This window comes from Bombina bombina, chromosome 5 (genome assembly GCF_027579735.1).
Source record: "Bombina bombina isolate aBomBom1 chromosome 5, aBomBom1.pri, whole genome shotgun sequence".
Classification (NCBI taxonomy): domain Eukaryota; kingdom Metazoa; phylum Chordata; class Amphibia; order Anura; family Bombinatoridae; genus Bombina; species Bombina bombina.
The window spans coordinates 110,480,218-110,497,362 of record NC_069503.1 but is presented as its reverse complement, the minus strand read 5'-3'; the positions used below and the strand labels follow the sequence as shown (position 1 = coordinate 110,497,362).

Here is a 17,145-nt window from a genome sequence, read left to right as displayed (position 1 = left end):
AAATTTATTGGGTGTAAGGGTTACATTAGGGTTAGGGTTAGACTTAGGTTTAGGGGTTAATAACTTTAGTATAGTGGCGGCAACGTTGGGGGCGGAAGATTAGGGGTTAATAACTGTAATGTAGGTGGCGGCGACATTGGGGACGGCGACATTGGGGACGGCAGATTAGGGGTTAATAAGTGTATGTAGGTGGCAGGGACATTGGGGGCGGCAGATTAGGGGTTAAAAAGTGTAATGTAGGTGGCGGCGATGTCGGGGGTGGCAGATTAGGGGTTAATAAGTGTATGTAGGTCAATTTTGCTCAACGCTGCAATATTGCCTTGCCTGCTAACGCCGGGTTTTTGCAAACCTGTAATAGCAGCGCTATAGGGAGGTGAGCGGTGGCAATAACTTGCAAGTTAGCACCGCACCGCTCATAACACAAAACTCGTAATCTAGCCGTATGTTAGTAACGTTCATGTTGTATGACTCCAGCAAAGTGTATAATAAAAGGTAATATCCATCAGTCCCCTCTTTTGTCCTTTGAAAACACATTTGAATATGGACAACAAAACAACAAAGCAATTCTTTTATTAAACAGCAGCATTCTTCTTGATGGTAGATTCAGGTACTTAGAGGGGTCACAAGTGGTCAGCTCACAACAGAATTCTTCAAGTTGATACAGGAACCTCTTGACGGCTGGTGCCCACTCTCCAGTCTGAGGCTTAGGTATAGAGCAGCTGTGTAGTGCAGACAAGAGCTAAAACAAAGGCAGTCTTTATAAAGCATGTGACCCCTCCTCTCAAGCTGATAGCAGGGTACCTCAGCCTTGAGTGCAGGGATTTAAGTAGCACAAAGAGTATATGTGGTGGCAGGAGCCAAAGTTAAGCAAGTAAAGGTAGTTGTAGCTGAGAGTGAGTCCTTAGGTGAGTGGAAATTGAGGTAGTAATGACAACCAAACAAGTAAACCCTTAATCATCATTACCATACTCAATAGTTCCTAAACGAAGATGCTCCATGAAGATAATGTGATCCCTTGCACTTGAGTTGGCAAGCTCCAGGAAACCATCTGTAGCTTTTTTGTGCATTGTCTTCCCCAGGCCCCAGTCAGGGTGACATAAACTAGCAAGTTCAGGATCTGTTTTGGAACAAGTATGTGCAATTTCCTGTTGCAACATAAGGGGGGTGCTGGAGATACTGGACAATTGGTTAACAAAACATTTAGACAGAAAAGGACCATGACAGCAACCACCACAAAAAGCAAACACAAGCAACCAATGCAGGAGCCCCTCACCAAATATGGAAGTAAACCACACTGTATTCCACTTATCTCCAAGGTGATACCTGAGTTTGTCTTGTACTTCTCTTATAGCATCAATAGTAGCAGTAACTTCACCTGAGGTGTCATTAATATATACACAACATTGACTACCTATAAGCGCACATGTTCCCCCCTTTGCAGCTAAACTAAAATCTAAAGCCATACGATTTTGCAAAGCAACCATTCTGATGGATTTGTTCCTGGTTTACCTTTTCAATGCTATCAGTAGTGTGATTAAGAACCCAGTCTAGCAGTGTTGCTAGGTCGTTATGTTTCTGAGCTAATCTCATGAACCCATAGAAGTGTAAGAAAAATGCACCTGCCTTTTCACTATCAGTGATAAGCACATCCATACACTCTATCAGGGCCGCCATCAGGGGGTGACAGGGGTGACTCCTGTCAGGGGCCCAATGGGCCAGGGGGGCCCCATGAGGCAAGAACTAAAAAAAACATGCTTTGGTTTGTAAAGCACTTTTATTGCTCTTGAGAAAGACGGCTGGGACCGTTGAAACGCTTTTGCGTTGAGCCAAATAAAGACAAACTTTTTTACTGAATCTGTGATATTGTCTTTTCATATTGGGAAGGAGCCGGTAACCTGCAATATACACTGTGAATAGATATTCACCTTTGTATGGTGTATTGTCTGATATTTCAGCACCACTATTTTGCACCTAGAGTTATACAACAGAGGAAGGAAAGGAAAGGAAGATACCAACGACTGATACAAGCTGAACCAGCGCCTCCAGCTAGCACACCTAAGTTTAAAGTTTAAAGGGACAGTAAAGTAAAAAAAAAATCTTTCATGATTTAAATAGGGCATGTCATTTTAAACAACTTTCCAATTAACTTTTATTACCAATTTTGCTTTGTTCTCTTGGTATTCTTAGACGAAAACTAAATCTAGGAGGTTCATTTGCTAATTTCTTAGACCTTGAAGACTGCCTCTAATCTGAAAGCATTTTGACAGTTTTCACCACTAGAGGGTGTTAGTTCATGTGTTTCATATAGATAACATTGAACTCAGGCACGTGAAGCTCCTAGGAGTCAGCAATGATTGGCTAAAAATGCAAGTCTGTCAAAAGAACTGAAATAAGGGGGCAGTTTGCAGAGGCATAGATACAAGGTAATCACAGATGTAAAAAGTATATTATTATAACTGTGTTGGCTATGCAAAATTAAGGAATGGGTAATAAAGGGATTATCTACCTTTTTAAACAACAAAAATTCTGGTGTTTACTGTCCCTTTAATGAACAAAAACATTTGTTACTTGTATTTTTCTGCAAACAGTTCTCTGCATTGTTAACATGTTAGATAATATTGGGTCTGCACCTATTCTATGCATTTTAATCAGGACTGATTAAGCAGTTAGGCACCCTCACCTCACTAGAGATGGGAAGTTCGGTTCTTCTAGATGAATCGGTTAATTTCGAACGGTTTGTTTAACTGAACCGGTTCATGAACCGATTCATCAGTTCACCTACTGAACATGTGACGCACATGAGGCAGAGCCGCAGATTTTCTGGTTTCACGGACGCTCCGTTTGCTGATCAGTTTCCTCCTGATTTATTTCTGAATCATGAGTCACATTGATACATTTTACCTATGTTTCAGCATATCCACATTATATTAGCTATTTAACTGCAAATATATATTTGATATAATAGAAGTGAACATAAAAAGATCCCTTTTCTGAACCATGTAAATATACACATTGTACTATATGACTTTTAATGTTTTCTTTCATATAGAAAGGCATGTTTAATTCCAATAGTTTATCACACGTTCTAAGGAGCCAGTGTTAGATTCAGCTTTGTAATGAATCAAGGTTTTGCAGTTTCTTATTGGGTGTCTTTGCACCTGTTCACTCAGATGAAGATCATTTTATAGGCTGGGATATTTTAACAATTGCAAAACCATTATTAAATGTACACCACAAATATACATAGCACAGATTACTCAAATCATTCCAGATTTGATGGAACAATATTTTATGTAGCTATGATGATTATTCTATAGATATGGGCAATAAAAATGTCACAAGCTCTATTTTTGGTATACTTAGTGTGTTAAAATCTTGATTACCCATATAGTCTTTACATTAAACTAAAGGGGCCATATGTCCCAGACCCAAATCCAGAACGCTTCATAAATATTGACACAGCATTTAAAAAAAGTTTCATTACAATGAAAATCATATCCAGTGTTTACCCCCTAAAGTCAACCTCAAGCCCTCTCCTCAACTTGAAGGCAGGAGTATATTAAGAACTGCTGTGACATCATATTTGATGTGAACTGTTAACTGAAAGATACATTGCAAATGAGTTAGTTCACTGATTCAATAGCACTGGTAATATGATCCTAGAGTGAGGATGTCTGATTCTGTTGTGTGATTCATTGCAAAGGAGGAGTTAGCAGAAGCAGAACTCACTCTAGGATCATATTACCCCAGTGCTGCTGCAGACTCAGGAAGTGAACGAATCTGTTCAGTCTGGTGAACTAGTGATGTGAAGTTCGGTTCATCCTGATGAATCAGTTCATTTTGGACGGTTCGATTAACTGAACCGGTTCATGAACCGATTCATCAGTTCACCTACTGATCACATGATGCGCTTGAGAGGCAGAGCAGAAGAATCGCAGATTCAGTACAGACGCAGCGATTCTGAATCATTTAGAATGAGTCCTGAGTCACTGTGTCTGCTCTCTGCGAGTCCTGAATCACTGTGTCTGCTCTCTGCTGCTAGTTGCTCCTGCATCAAATCAATCATGGACTCCTCCTTGTGTGAATCCAGCACTACCAGCTTGTAGTTTATTTGAGAACATTTTACAAATTGTATACAATTTGCTTCTTTTCCTTATGAATAAAAAAAAGAAAGCAATCTACTGTGGTTCTTTATTTTAGAATATGTAGTAGCCCTAATGAAGTAACAAGACAGCATTATGTTAAAAAAAAAAAAAAGTTTAACGTACATTGTGGTTTTCAACACACTTCATTAAAAAAGCAATTGTGGGGAAATATGGGTAGCTAACAAATAAAATGCTATTTATTGTGAAAGTGTAACACAATTCAGAAATGGCATATTACTCTTTGAATCAGTGAACTGTTAACAGAGCGATTCATTGCAAACAGTTCACTGATTCAACAGCACTGGTAATATGATCCTAGAGTGAGATTCTGCTGTGTGATTCATTGCAAAGGAGCAGTTAGCAGAAGCAGAACTCACTCTAGGATCGTATTACCAGTGCTGCTGCAGACTCAGGAAGTGAACTGTTTGCAAATGAATCAGTTCAGTCTGGTGAACTGATTCATACAGTTCACTGAAAAGAACCAGTTCAAATGAACGATTCGTTCATGAACTGGCCATCACTATGGTGAACTGATTCACAGTTCACTGAAAAGAACCAGTTCAAAAGAACGATTCATTCATGAACTGGGCATTACTTCCTGTGCAGCTGTTGCTGGGTGAGTGAGTCAGGCTGTGTTGTGTGATAAAAAGTTTTAGTCACTTTCTAGTCTTCTTAAAAAGTTTATAATTGTTATAAATGTTGTCCTTTTAGTGCATGTTATTTATCTGCTTGTGCCAGGCAATGTGATACTAAGTGCTGTTCAACTCTTTGTGTTAGTGAAGGGTTAATACACACTGTGTAGCTCTCTGTGCTAGTGAAGGGTTAATACACACTGTGTAGCTCTCTGTGCTAGTGAAGGGTTAATACACACTGTGTAGCTCTCTGTGTTAGTGAAGGGTTAGTACCCACTACAGATTTCTATGCTAGTGAAAGGGGTTAATACACACTGCTGCTCTCTGTGCTAGTGAAGGGTTAATACACACTACTGCTCTCTGTGCTAGTGAGGGATTAATACACACTGTGCAGCTCTCTGTGTTAGTGAAGGGTTAATACACACTGTGCAGCTCTTTGTCTTAGTGAAGGGTTAATACACAGTGCTACTCTCTGTGCTAGTGAAGGGTTAATACACACTGTGCAACTATCTGTGCTAGTGAAGGGTTAATACACACTGTGCTGGTCTCTGTGCTAGTGAAGGGTTAATACACACTACTGCTCTCTGTGCTAGTGAAGGGTTAATACACACTACTGCTCTCTGTGCTAGTGAAGGGTTAATACACACTGTGCTGCTCTCTATGTTAGTGAAGGGTTAATACACACTGAGCTGCTCTCTGTGCTAGTGATGGGTTAATACACACTATGTAGCTCTCTGTGCTAGTGAAGGGGTTAATACACACTGTGCAGCTCTTTGTCTTAGTGAAGGGTTTATACACACTGTGCTGCTCTCTGTTCCAGTGTAGGGTTAATAAACACTGTTCCCCCAAAGTGCACATTATCAGCCCTGCTTTATCGAGGGGCGCCCGGTAACTAATAACCCCACATAGTTTGCCTTATTTGTAGGAGCCAATCTGACCTTGTTACTGAGTAGACAAAAGGTTGTTATGTTAATTTGTTAGCAACACTTGTATTGTTTTACATGATCTCATCACTCCTGCTCAGACTAACTAGTGGCAGATGTGTAGCAGGGTCAGTTTTAAAGGGACATTAAACTAAACTATGTAGTTTTAAGTGACACAAATCTACTATATAGCACATATAAGCTGGACATAGCATCTAATAATAAATAGCACTGATAAGAGTCCAAGCTAAGTTACCAACTACCATACCACCAATGGCAGCCTGTAGATGGACTTGCATAAACAAACACATGATTTGTGAACTGGAAATGTGATCTTTAAGTGGCACTTAAAGCTACATAGTTTCCCTGAAGTACACAGTGCTAAATTACTTTTGATTTGCTCATAGGGGTCAGCAATACATAAAATCAATCTGCTTGCTAATTGCTGTCACAAATAGAACATTATTTGTTGCATTCTGATACATTTTACACATTTGCAAAACATTTCACTAAAGCTGCTATATTTAATAATTTTTTAAATTAAATATTTTATTTTCCCCTTTCATGGGCATAAAAAAAAATGATTGTTCAGGCACATCAATTAAATGTCCACAACAACAAACCTTGAGTAGAAAGCTATGCAGTAGAGGCTACTAGTATCAATATTCTCTAGCAGTGGATAACAATGCTCTGACCATTAGGTGGCGCTGTTACACATGTATAAAACTGCCCATTTGTGACATAATAAAGACATTTTTTAGTCCACTCCTCAGTACCAGGAGAGTTATTTGCAATCCAGTAAATATATAAGCATATTAAGCAAATAAATAAATCTAGCACTGATATTCCAGCATGTCAAGTGGCAGTGTGTGTGTGTATGTATGTATGTGTATATATATAATCATATATTATCAGTGTGGTTGAATTCCTTTTGAGTCATAATTTTTCATGTTTGAGGGTGATTTCTATCTGCAAAGACGTGGAACAGCTATGGGGGCTAAGTTTGCCCCCTCCTATGCCAACCTGTTTATGGGTTGGTGGGAGCTGTTCCACGTCTTTGCGGATGGAAATCCCTTCATTAAGCACATTCAATTCTATAGGAGATTCATTGATGATCTCTTACTTGTCTGGCATGGGGATGAACAGACCATACATGGGTTTATGGACTATTTGAACTCCAATGACAAAGGTTTAGAGTTCACCCATTGCTGGCACAAGTCTTAGATTGTGTTCCTTGATTTAGTGTTGAGAGCAGCTCCCTCAACAAGAGAGGTTACCACGACCCTACATCGTAAAGAAATTGCAGGTAACAGTTTGCTTCACGCGCAAAGTGGACATCCTCAACATGTGTATAAAGGAATTGTCAAAGGACAATTTTTGCACGTGAGGCGTAACTGTACCTTGCATTCTGACTTTGTTAAAGAGTCAGCTGACCTGAGACAAAGGTTCATTGAGAGAGACTACAATGTGGGGATGATTGACTCAGTGTATAGGGAGGTAGAAACTATGGATAGAAAAGTATTACTTAAAAACAGAAAACAGGGATGTGAAAGAAAAAACCTAAGATTTGTTACAAAATTTTCAAATCAATTCTCTGGAGTGTGTAATATCATCAAAAAGTACCTGCCCATTTTATATGGTGATGACGATTTGAAAAACATAGTTCAACAGGGATGTGATTTTGTATACTCTAAAAATCTAACGATGGGCAACATGCTTTCACCAAGCATGTTGCCCATCACAGAAGCACGCAGCTCCTGGTTAGAAGTTGGAGGAACTTACAAATGTGGTGTTCCACGCTGTAAGTCCTGTACATATATAAAACGGTAATAATTTCACATCTTTTGTACAAATGAAACCTTCTCCACTAGAGGCTGTGTTAAGTGTACTTCCACCTATGTGATTTATCTAGTGGAATGCACTCAGCACAAAAAACAATATATTGGTTTAACTACAAGGGATATATGTTCCCGGATAAAAGAGCACTTTATTCAAGTATAGAGGCACTTTATTCAAGTGCATGATAAACAAGTACAGCACTTTAAATGGAATGCTATTGAGAGTATAAGTGTGCCTCGCAGAGGTGGTAGTAAACTAAAGATTCTGGAGAGGCAGGAGATCTATTGGATCCACAAGCTGAAAACTTTGGTCCCAGAAGGATTTCATTCACATTTGATGTGATTAACTACTGGGAGTAAGCTTGCCATGTATACAAGCATGTCATGGCAATAAGAGTGACATGATAGGACGCATTTTAGAGTTCAAGATCCTTCTTTTTTCAAGGGCCCATGATTTTTCCATTTTGAGAGTCCACGATCTATTGTTATGAGAGTCCTCCATTAGACACCCTCTTTGGTTACTTTGAGGTGCCTATATTTTGTTTCGCCAGATCAATTATTGAGTCTTTCTCTACATCATATGTTGTTTATATACTTATTAGATTGTTATGATGTTGTTTATGATGCCTATTGTGTCTTGCATTTTGGGTCTCTTTTCTAGTCCTAGAGGTTTCGTAGGATATTAATAAATTAAACTGTATGATATCAGGTCCTATACCACAGATTTAGTATTTACCAGTCCTCAATGTGCCAATTTTGTTTTTAAATTTCATATTCTGTAATTTTTTATTTTTTTTTTAAATAATTTTTTATTGAGGTAAAACGTGATAACAATAAAACAGAAAAACATGTCCAGGTACAAATTAGACTTGACAAGAATATCTATACATTTCTCGTAAAGAAAGTATAATTTAACTAATACATAAGGATACCCTTATTACCATTAAAATCACTGAGTCTGATCTACAGCAGTGGTAAATACATGCCAATGAAGGCTTTTAGTTTACAGAACAGCAAGTTCAACAGCCAGAAAATGTATTCTAACAAGGGATATAACAGTATATCTGACATGTGGATCATAAATAGTATGATATATAAAATTAAAGATAGAGAGAAATTCAAGTGTGGTAGATAAGGGTAGCTGGAACATATAATTATGAGACCTCTTTTTTTTTTAACCTTTAACTAAGTGTTCCCTACTCCAAGATATGGGATGTTAAATAAGCTGAAAATAGGGAGAGATAGGGAGTTGGCTTTTGTCAGGCCTCCCGTAGGCCTGAGTGTATGGGGGGGTAGGGAATACAGCGGGCAAGAACCGCTCGTAGTAAAGTGGGAAAAAGGGGGGGGCGGAGCCAGTTAAAATGTTATGAAAGCACAGACTACAAGGCTGTTGGAAGTGGAATGGAATTAAATCATAAGAGTTTTGAGTATACTCTTAGTGGGTGATTCCTGTACTACGCCTCTTTTAAAATGAAATTAGGGCATGTGAGAGTAAGGGAAGCTTCCCAGAGAGGATATAAACAGGGGGGGACATTTATGTATATATATGTACGAAAGGGAAGGGACTGCTACATGAGCCCCTCTCCTGGGGAGGTGTCAACAATAGGCGATGCGGGTAAAAGGAGTAGGGATATGACCCGCAGGTAAAAAATGCCGGCGGGAAAGGGAGGAGAGGGGACATATGAAGGTGGTGAATGACTGAGAAAGCAGTGACCTGAGAAAGCTATGAGTTTCTCACAAATAAGCTTAAAGGGAGCTATAGATAGAGTGGGATCAGAATTGAAAATTTTTCCCTTAAGGTAGTTTAAGTCATAACAGCAAACTGCACATATAAAACATATGTGTAAGTAGAGGGCATAAGGGACCGCTAGCTGCAAAATAAACAACTCTCAGCTTGAAATAAATGATATTTATGAAGAGGTATTGTAAGGTCTCTGACAACCATGCAGTGGGGTACTTTAAGAGAGATAAGGGAGTCTCTTGCGTGGGCTTTTCTAAGATTCTCATGTTGCAACAGCACTGACATAAAGGACACCAAGGGAGGAGATGGGCGTAATAAATCACAGCCGAAATGTATACATAGCTGTGAGGGAAATGTCTTCGGCACCATATATACTGTCAGGGACTACACATATACTTCAAACCAATATAGTTAAGTTATCTCATAGCTTGGGACACATCAGATGTCTAGCGCCTTGTGGTTAAAGCCTAGATGTTTATATAAGGAAGAAACAAAAATGTACATGTATATGCTGGACCGTGCTTTCCCAGCTGACACAGCCCAGCAGCATGTATTAGTACATGTATGGAATAACTGCGGTAGATAGGATGCATGTCTCTGAGATTGAGAATATTGTTTGGTAATATCAAAGTGGTACGTTCTGTGCCTAAGAATGAACCAACCCATCATCTACAGAAGGCTTGAACATATAGGGTAGCCCCACAGGGTATACACTAGGATAAAACTGATTTGTATTTGTTGAGTTGTATTAGGTCTAAATATGGCAGAGATAAAATGTGAGAGTGCAAGTCATATACATTAGTTACTTATAATATCCACATAAGGGAAAAACACGCTGCAGTTATGACAGGATTGTACAGTTATGACATAATATGGCTGTAGCTTTAGCGGTGTACATATGTAAGTTGCTATTGAAAAAGGTGGTCCATATCAATGTACACACAAGGAGACCTTATCCAAGTTATAAACAGACATGTAAATACAACCTTTGAACGACAGTGCATAGTTAATAGAACCTCCTCCACATTTTACAGCAGTATTATTCATATAGTCAGCTGGTATCTGTGCGTCTCTAGTAGGGTGTCACTGACTTAGCAAATGTATATAAAAACAGCTTAGGAGTTTAGTAATTTGATGCAGATTGCAGTCTATTATTTAATTTTCTCTGTAGAGTTATCCCCGAACAACATTGCCAATCGAATCTACTATAGTTGGGCGACAGATGTCTATAAATTAGTGACTTTAGTAGGATCAATCACAACAGCACATAGGCAGAAAACTTGGGTAGAATATTAATCATAAAAAACTTTAAATAGAGCACTGCTTACTATTGTAAAAGGAAGCTAGCTGGTATAATAATATAAAAAAAAACATATTTTAACATATTTTAACGGAGCTGCAATTCAGTAACCCAGAAACGTGTATACAAATTCTTGTATCAGCCATTAGAAGTCATTATCGGTGTACACTTGTCACAGGGAGCATGTATTTGTAATCCGATATATTCTCATATATGCCATCATCAGTACACCTATGGAGTATTGTATCTGCAGCCCTAAATGCTTTGAATACACCCTAAGGTTAAACTGAAAATAGATAAAGCGTGCTGAGAATAGGATCACTCCTATTAACTTCTCTTTGGAGTATCTGATAGGTAATACTGAAGTGAAGTAGTAAATCAGTCATCAGCCTATCTGCAGGATATACATACTATTCGACCCTATCTAGTAGTCAGATGGCTTATGGGACCTACCACCCGGATCAAAAGGGCTTTGTGAAAGACCAGACCAGGATATGGTGTTCCCTCTGTGGCAGGCTTCTATTAGAGCTAATGGCTGAGGGATCCAATTTAATTGTGAAAGTGGAAGCGCAGAATAGGTAGTGTGTTCACTGGTGCGTAAGTTCTGCGAGACCAACATGGCGGAGTTAAATCCCCAGCAGCTTATCTCAGGACTCACCTCACTCGAAATGGGCGTGCAGGAGTTCCCTATGAGGTTCGTAGTGGGTCTATCGACCTCCAGCCCTACTGCGATCGGCTGCCATGGGTTTAGCATAGAGTGTGAGGCTGCACTAAGGGGAGACAGAGCAGAGGAGATCTCAAAGGTCTGGAGGGTTGCGGGCCGAGGATAAACGTCACCAGACTTCTCAACAAAGGTAGGTATAGCGCTGCTAACGCCGTCTGTGCTCTCATTAAGGGGACCTCTGTATTGTAGGCCGTGTTCTTCCGACGGTTGGCTAGCAGTTGTGATAAGATCATCGTCTGGAGCCGCTAGAGAGTTCTCCCTGTCAGAAGAGAGGCATCGGGTGAGAGAGGCAAACTGTGCAGCCATGCGAAGCTCCAATGTTGCTAGCGCCGACCAGATTTGTGGATCCATCCTCTCCTTCATCCAGACAGACAACAAAGTCCCTCTCTCCATGGAATCCACAGGTTTATAAGCTTTATACCCGCTAGACATATGCTGCAAAAAGATAAGTTTGATCCGCCAGAGGTAGTAATCTATTTCAGCGCCATAGACTGGTTGTCAGGCCGCAATCCTCAACCCGCAATTTCTTGGTTTCTCTCATCGCTGTTTGTGGGCGATCTTTATGGGTAAAGATCCTGAAGGAAATTATCTACTTAGATTCATAAAGGATCACTTAAGATCAGGAGTAAACTGTATTTTATATTCCCATATTCTGTAATTTTTAATATACATGTCTTATCACTGGTTTTACGTATATAGCTGTTACCAGTCTTTGGTCTCTCTGGGGTTTTTCATGCCCTCCTTCTGATATATTTGGCAGTTCTTAGCCCTCTTTTTGCTACTTTTTAACTGTTCACATTATGATAAGGTGGACACTTACGTTGGTGCATTTGGGTTTAATTTTTGTTTTTTTGTTTATTGATATGAACAAATTGTATTTCTCCTAGGCTTTGCCCTGATATGGAGATTTGATATGATAGCACATTTAAGGCCCATTTCATGCTATTCCGGTGTTGGAGTTATGTGCTTTAAGAGTTAATAGTTTTCTTGTCTAGTGTGCAATATAGCCAAACCTTTATTTGTGATCTTGAAGTTTTAGTTTGTGTCACTTTATCCATGGAGTATTAGTTTTGTGTAGGTATGTGAGCTTTATTCTGTGGAGTAATTGCCTTTTCTTTTTATTTTTATTGTTTGAGATCAATATAAACCTTTATTCATTGCTTGAGATCAGTATAAACTTTTGTTGCCTTGGTTGTAGTACTTAGTTGTATCAGATGGTGTTGTTATTTGTATCAGATGGTATCGTTATTTTAAACTGGATTGTGTGGATTTTTGTTCTAGTTATGTTTCCAAGATGGGACATTACTTTTGTTTTATTTTTACAACATCACTGTCTGTTCGCCTTCTCTAAAATGCGTCCTATCATGTCACTCTGGTTGCCATGATATGCTTTTATACACGCCTACTCTTAAATGGTGTCCTATCATGTTATTCTGGTTGCCATGACACGCCTATATACACGCCTACTCTAACACTGCATCCTAACTTTGGTTACCATGGATACCTTGTTTATTTACATCTGAATCGATCTGATAGTGGCAAGCGGCGATGACCTATTGTTGTTATGTGATACATGCATGTGGTATTGTTGGTGGTACTCTGCCGGCCACTATGTTGGGGACATTGTTTTGATCTTATTATTTGTCAGCGTTAGAAGGAGACACAGTCAAGGGCGGCATTCCGTTATAAATCTTTATCGTTATTAACAACCGCTATCGTTAGAATGATTTTGACTGATGGTAGCTTGATATTTTTATGTGACACACTGGAGTGTACTGTTGTGTGAGTACAATGATTTATTCTATAGTCTTGATCAGTTGATAATTCACTGAGCAGACGAGTGAACATTTCCATTACATTGAGGAGGGTTGATCTGATTCGTTGTTCCTCCAGGCGTCCTTAGTGACAGGGGGAGTAAGCCATGGTTGCTTTGCATGACGTATCAGATTTTGATGCAAAATGGATGCTGATTGGCCAGTAGGCTAACATTAAGTTTGTTTGTTTTTTTGTTTATATTTTGTCTTTTTATGCTTTCTATAACATGCCATTTAACATATGTCCGATTGGGGCATGATCACCTCTATGAGTATGCTGACCATACGTCCCGTTTTGAAAGGGACAGTACCGTTATTTTATGTTTTTTTCTCCCGTCACGTCGTTTCTTTAATAATATTCATTTTGTCCCGTTTTGAGGGTTATCAGACTGTGCGGGCAGCGCAAGTGTAATTTTGTAGCACACTTGCCACACTTGATCAACTGTCTAAGTTCTGAACTTCTGCAAGAATTGTGCACGGCCAAGGTAAGACCAGTGTCTGTGCCTGTCAATCAATTTAATTGTCATTATCATTAATTATGCTGATTATTATGCTGCTACAGTGCTGGTTGTACAAATGTTATCATTATCAAGTAACTATATATTTCCACATTTTTCTCAGTTCTTCCACCATGTCCATGTTACATGTAACATATATTCATGGTACAATCATGATGACATACAGTTCCCCTCTAGCTCTACGTCTACCTAAAAAAAGTTGTATGAGTTCTTCTGTCACTGAAGGAAAATTGCTGGCTCAATAGTTTAAATTCATGTCATAAAAGTTAACTTTTGTTAAAATCTTACTTTTTTCCCTATGAATAAAGAATATTAACCCCGTCCCGTTTTTTACATCTCAATGTCCCGTTTTTGTCTCAAGGAAATATGGTCAGCCTATCTATGAGAGATTATTCTGGGTATGATTTTATTTAGGTTTTTTATCGATATTTTCACAGCATAACTATGTATAGATCTGTCACTGATTTTCATTGGTCACTGAAGGGGTGTGATTATCAGCCTGGATTGGCTGATCTTGAGGGGAGTGTTATCTGGGACCTATTTAAAGGCTGATTTTGCACATTGTTAACTTGTCAGAGGAAGGGACTGTTGTTGTCCCGAAACGTCACTAAAACTACATTAAATTTGTTTGCCACAGTTGGAGAAGGATCAGTGAGTGCTTCTTTTTTTGCATTTCTACAATTACCTTAAAGCACCCTGACAGTTGTTATTGTTGGTGAGAGTGCACATACACCAATTTTCATGCTGAAATGTTATGCTTTCTGCACTATAATGTTTTTGTACTTAACTGGGAGTACTGAAGAAATTGTGTAGTGTCTAGCTTTGCAGTAGTGACAATTTAATTGTATATCAGTGTGCAGTTTTTTTTTTTAATATTTTATTTATGACCAACAAAGGGAACACAAATAGCGTACATGTCATTATGCCACGCAGGGCGAGAAAAGTAAAGTTCTGCAACAACACAACATTACAATATAGTTTGAGTATACAATGTTAGCATGAAATATGTACTCTATTACCAAAATTCAAAACACTTCAAACAGGTGATATATCAGTATATACATCTTAGATAACGTGTACATAGTTATTCCGCACAGGGCGAGCGTAGGTAAATATTTCAATATTGTAGTATTGCAATGTGTTTTGAGTATAATAAACCAGAATTTGAAATGTGTCAAACAGATGATACTTGTTATACACATTTTATGTAACCTCATTGTTGGGTTTTTATAATTAAGACAAGACAACAAAACAAATTAAAAAAAAACCCCAAACAAACAAAAAACAAACAAACCCAGAACTATAAACCTAACCTTAACAGTTATAGCTCTTAAGATTTCCTTAGCCTAACAATACTGAGGTTCCGAGGCTATCAAAAATAAGACAACAATGTTGTGACACTATCAAATACAAACCAGACCAATTAAGGTATATAGCCTCTTTTCATCGGGTCCCACTTTTGAAACTTTTATGAGTGCCAGAAAAGGATATACGTTATTAAAGATATGAGCCTCATACTATACAACAATAAGAATCTACCATTAGAAGGAGTATCTACAATACTATATAGGAGATGCTTGCTATGAGTTCTTGACCAAGTAAAGCCAAAAGGCAACCCCCTATCTTAGACATTAAGAATTCTGGTTATCCAATTAAAGCTTGACTGCCCAATGCCAGTGTACCTGTGTGCAAGAAGCATAAACCCAATATCATAAGATATTGACTACGAGCTAGATCCCTCATTATAAAGTGATACAAGGTTGATATATAAGGGGCACAATTTACAGTAGGGTATAGGAGGTTGGTACACATATTGTGGTGAGTAATAGCGAGAAATAATAGATAGACAGTATCTATTAAAAATGGAAATAGTGTAAGGTGTATATCTATGCACTCTCAATAATCTGAGAAAAATAGTCTAAGTTGCGTTATTAGTTACGGCATCTGCAGATTATTTGCCTTATGCAAGGAATCCATTTCAATTATTGAAGTTTAACTCTAATAGCAGGCATAAGTTTGATTATTTTATCTGGCTTTTTGTATATACAGAAATATTAGTGTGACAAATGGGGTAACATGAAGTCCCTTCAGTTAAAACAGGGAAGTTCCCTACGTTCTATTTAAACAATTAATACAATTTGAGCAATAAGACAAAGGTGAAATACGTGACTTGACAATACTTGGTACATTAAGTGTGTAGGTCTTTTTTTCCCCTCTTGTGTAACCAAAGCACTGCATATACTCTCTGAGATCTACATGGAATCCAGTAAAGGGTACACTTATGGTCAGTATATCAGTTATCCAGGGTTTAAGTATAAAATAGTAAATATAAAGTGGGCTTAGGCTATTGACATAGATACAAATAAGGAGATGGGAGAACAAACAATGCCTTAGGGTCATCAAGATATTTATGGTGCGCAGCCAAATGATACTAGGTCAAACAGGGTTTCTTTATAAGGTCTAGCACCAAGCGGCTAACACACAATGGTCATGGAGTATCCAATAGGGCTTCGGGAGTCAGGACACAAAATGTGTTATGTAATGGTAAGGTATGATGGCAGCCAGAAATTGACAGTATCAATTATTAATACAGATAGTGGAATGCATATATCTTTGAATTTGAGGAAATTTGTGAAAAATTTCCTGGGTTAGGTTCTTAGAGCCTCTACCACTTACCTGCCTTGCTCAAGACTCAGCCAAAGTAAGTGGATTCTACTTTACTAATAAGTCATAGGTTGTTGAACTAGTAACCTATTATGTCCCCCAGTATATCTAAAGATAGAGCTTTGAGCAGATCCTTAAGTAGTCACATCTAAAATTAAAATAAATATATTGCCTAGGCAAAGTGAAATTAAAAGTGGATACTCAGCTAACAGAAGGAAAACGAGTTCAGGCTGTGTTGTAGGGAGCAAGATTTCCTTATATAGAAAACAAAACAGCAACAAAACTAATTAAATACAGGCAAACACTGATATCTCACTGCTTGAGAGCATGTGCTTATAGACACAGAACCTGTAACCCAATAAACAAAGTGTATGTGAAAAGGAGATTAATTGCAAACACATGACAGTTAATCTGAGTTAAAGTTGTCCGCAATATAAGGGATGACATTACTTAGTGCATAAAACCGGTTTTCCACAGAGATGAGTACCATTAGTTGAAAAAAGGGTGACTGGCTCAGTTAGATCAATGTCACTTAACCGATGCCCCTCCGAAAACACAAATCCCGCTGATGTACAAAGCAGCTTTTTTGCCAGAGGGGGAAAACTGAAGTGCACTCTTGCCGACCCCCGCAGTTGCTGCATAGGCACCATGTGTATGAAAAATCCATCACAACATCCTTCCAGTATGCAAAGTGGGATCCCTAGCAAGTAGCGCTGCAAGCCATAAAGATCAGAAGCTAACACACCCGTTGCATAATGATCCTGCCGGCCCCCATATGTAAAGTAAGGCAGAGATTGCAAGCCGAGAAATGCCCTTGCAGTTTTCTCGAGACTAAATGTATGGTAG

General features: G+C 38.7%; 1 pseudogene; it reads left to right on the top strand.

Moving 5' to 3' along the window:
• Positions 1–17,145, top strand: part of LOC128660036 (zinc finger protein 721-like) — a 663,758-nt pseudogene that overhangs the window by 370,702 nt on the left and 275,911 nt on the right.